At 44.7% G+C, this 3,075-nt stretch overlaps 1 pseudogene; it reads left to right on the forward strand.

The window, feature by feature from the left end:
- The first annotated feature begins 2,112 nt into the window (after positions 1-2,112).
- On the forward strand, positions 2,113-2,846 carry LOC115488758 (annotated as a pseudogene).
- Positions 2,847-3,075: the final 229 nt, after the last annotated feature.

Genomic DNA, 3,075 nt, shown 5'->3' on the forward strand with positions numbered 1-3,075 from the left:
TCTTTCTTTTCTCCCTTTCTTTCTTTTCTCCCTTTCTCTTTCTTTCTTTCTTTCTTTCTTTCTTTCTTTCTTTCTTTCTTTCTTTCTTTCTTTTCTCCCTTTCTTTTCTCTCTTTCTTTCTTTCTTTCTTTCTTTCTTTCCTCCCTTTCTCTCTTTCTTTCTTTCTTTCTTTCTTTCTTTCTCTCTTTCTTTCTTTCTCTCTCTCTTTCTTTCTCTCTCTTTCTTCTTTTTTCTTTCTCTCTCTCTTTCATTTTCTTTCTTTCTTTCTTTCTTTCTTTCTTTCTTTCTTTCTTTCTTTCTTTCTTTCTTTCTTTCTGTGGTGCATGCCTTTAATCCCAGCACTTGGGAGGCAGAGGCAGGCAGATTTCTGAGTTTGAGGCTAGCCTGGTCTACAAAAGTAAGTTCCAGGACAGCCAGGGTATACAGAGAAAACCTGTCTCGAAAAACAAAACCAACCAAACAAACAAACAAAAAACTAACCAACCAAACAAAAAAGCACTACTTTCATTGTGTCCCATAAGTTTGGGTATGATGTGTCAACATTTTCCTTTTCATTAAATTCCAGGAAGTCTTTAATTTCTTTATTTTTTTCCTGACCAAGTTATCATTGAGTAAAGAGTTGTTCCGTTTCCGCCTGTATTCGGGCTTTCTGTAGATTTTGCTGTTATTGAAGACCAGTCTTAGGCCATGGTGATCTGATAGGAACTCAAACAAGCCATCACATACTGGACAGTCCTCACCAATGTTGAATCTCTGCATCTGCTTGCTGTATTCAGACATATTATCTGGGCAAATAGAACACAAGAATGTAATGTACTCATCACTGTGGTACTTGCTCATCTCCTCAGCACTGGCTTTATGAGGACGATATTTTCATTTTTCAGTAGAGATTATAGTTGAGCAGCAAATTGTGAGTCATTCGGATTTGGTGAGGCTTCACTGGGTGCCCTTGTCCATAATAGTAGTTTCCAATATCCCCATTGTAGTAGTAACAGGCTTTCCTCTAGGTACACTGAGTCTGTGCCATCTTGCTCCCTGCCTGGCCCTTGCATCAGACTCAGCCAGCTTTAAGACTGGCCAACATCCCAATTCTCTTTGGGCACCCATAAGAAAAAGACACCACCAAATGGCAGAGGGCGATGTCCAGAGAATGACACCCCATTCACACAAAAAGGGGGTGGGTGGTTTTGGTTATTTATAGGGTGGTATATGTTTGTCATCCACTTTAAGGGGGCTTGGGCAAAAGTTGTCCTTGCCAAAAAAAAAAAAAAAAAAAAAAAACCACCTCACACCTTATTATATACGAAATGTGGGACCAAGCACTTTGCTGCTCCAGAGATTTTACTAGGGGAGCCATATGATGGCAAGAAGGCGGATGTGTGGAATATGGGAGTACTGCTCTATTTTATCACCGCTGGGTATCACCCCTTCAGAAGCGGCACCATAAAAGAGATTGAGGAAGATGTCATCACAAGGACCTATCACATTCCAACTCATTTCTCTGGGCAACTTGAAAACCTCATTCACCAAATGCTCACAGTTCCCCCAGAGAGGAGGTCCTCCATTGAAGACGTTGAGAGACATCCATGCATCACAAAATATGAAGTATATATCCCAACTGTGACCGACCTCGATTACAACATCATACACATCTCTTTTGTTGGGAGCCATTGAGACAACACAATTGTCCTGATCTCTGAATTGGGCCTCTCCCCCCGAGGAGAAAAGGAGGTCAAAAGCGGGCCACCGACACACCGATTCTGAGAACAACCACAGAATGTTCCAGCCCTAAGTAATCGCCGATGTCCTGACCACACCCTGATACCACCAAGTTCCTGCTTCCCCATGTAGCTGCCAAAAGAAAAATTTTCTATTGCCCCCCCCCACTGATAAGTACTTCTCCTTTTGCTTGTGCAATTCTATTGCCCCACCCCTCCCGCTGATAAGTATCTGTACTTCCCCTTTTCCTTGTGCATTTAAACCTTGGGCCTGGCTAATACATTGGGGCCTTGATGCAACTCAGAACGTTTCTGTGTCGTTATTCGCACAAGGCCCTCGTCTCTCTCTAACCCCCAATTTGGTTCTTAGGAGAAGGTCCCCTCGAGACCCTCGAATAACTGGACCTGCTGGACGGGTCACTCTTTGGCATGGGGTTTGATGCCAAAGAGGTTATTAAATCCCTGCACAACAAAAAATATGATGAATGGATGGGGGCATATTTGATTCTTAAAGAACAGGTGCACAAGGGGCCTGAGGGTGGATCTACCACATCACCCAAGCCTCTGGACCGGTGGCCTACACCACCACCATCCCAAGCACACCCCTCTGTCTCTGGTTGTCCCCTAATGAGAAGAGCCAGTGAGCCCAACTTTAGCCTCCTTCACATCTGGCCATCAAGAGAGCACAGGCCTTTTGCCCTGGTACTATCAGGACACAAGGTGGCCAGAAATGTCTCCATTGCTCTACACTGTCCTGAGAAAAAAAAGCAACAATTCTAGCTTTGCCCTCCATTCTGGAGCTGGGGCTGCCCCATCTGTCTGCAGCAGCATATGGGAGGATGAATTGCCTGTGCCACCTGAGTGTGACATGGTAACATCATCCCCCCCCCTCAGAGGATCAGCCACTTTAAGAGCATGAGCAAGAGAATCAGGGCTTGCCTGTCCCAACTCTGCTGCATCCCGTGGGCTCCAAAGACAAAAATGAAGCATACATCCTCCAAGAAAGTGGCTCCCCTGAAAGAGGCAGGAGGCAGAACCCGATGAAAGGGTAAGCAGGTATGGGAGGGGGCATCTCTGCTTTATATCTTATTTTCTATGTCTTTATTCATGTCTTTTTATTGGAAAAATCAGAAAGCTATAAGTTTCTGGGGCCTCTTGGGATGGTCAGATGTATTTCTACTCCAGCTGGATTAAACCTTGTTCCTTGGCTTACCGCCTTGGGAAGAAATCCTGCTGGAGAATGCCGAGGTGGTATCTGATGCAACTGAACTAGCAGTAATCAGCAAGAGACTGTGGGGACAGCCAGGGTGAAAGGGGGCGTGTGGAGCTCTTGTCCATGGGGAATATATTCAGATTG

This window comes from Mus musculus, chromosome 17 (assembly GCF_000001635.26).
Source record: "Mus musculus strain C57BL/6J chromosome 17, GRCm38.p6 C57BL/6J".
NCBI classification, from domain to species: Eukaryota; Metazoa; Chordata; class Mammalia; order Rodentia; family Muridae; genus Mus; species Mus musculus.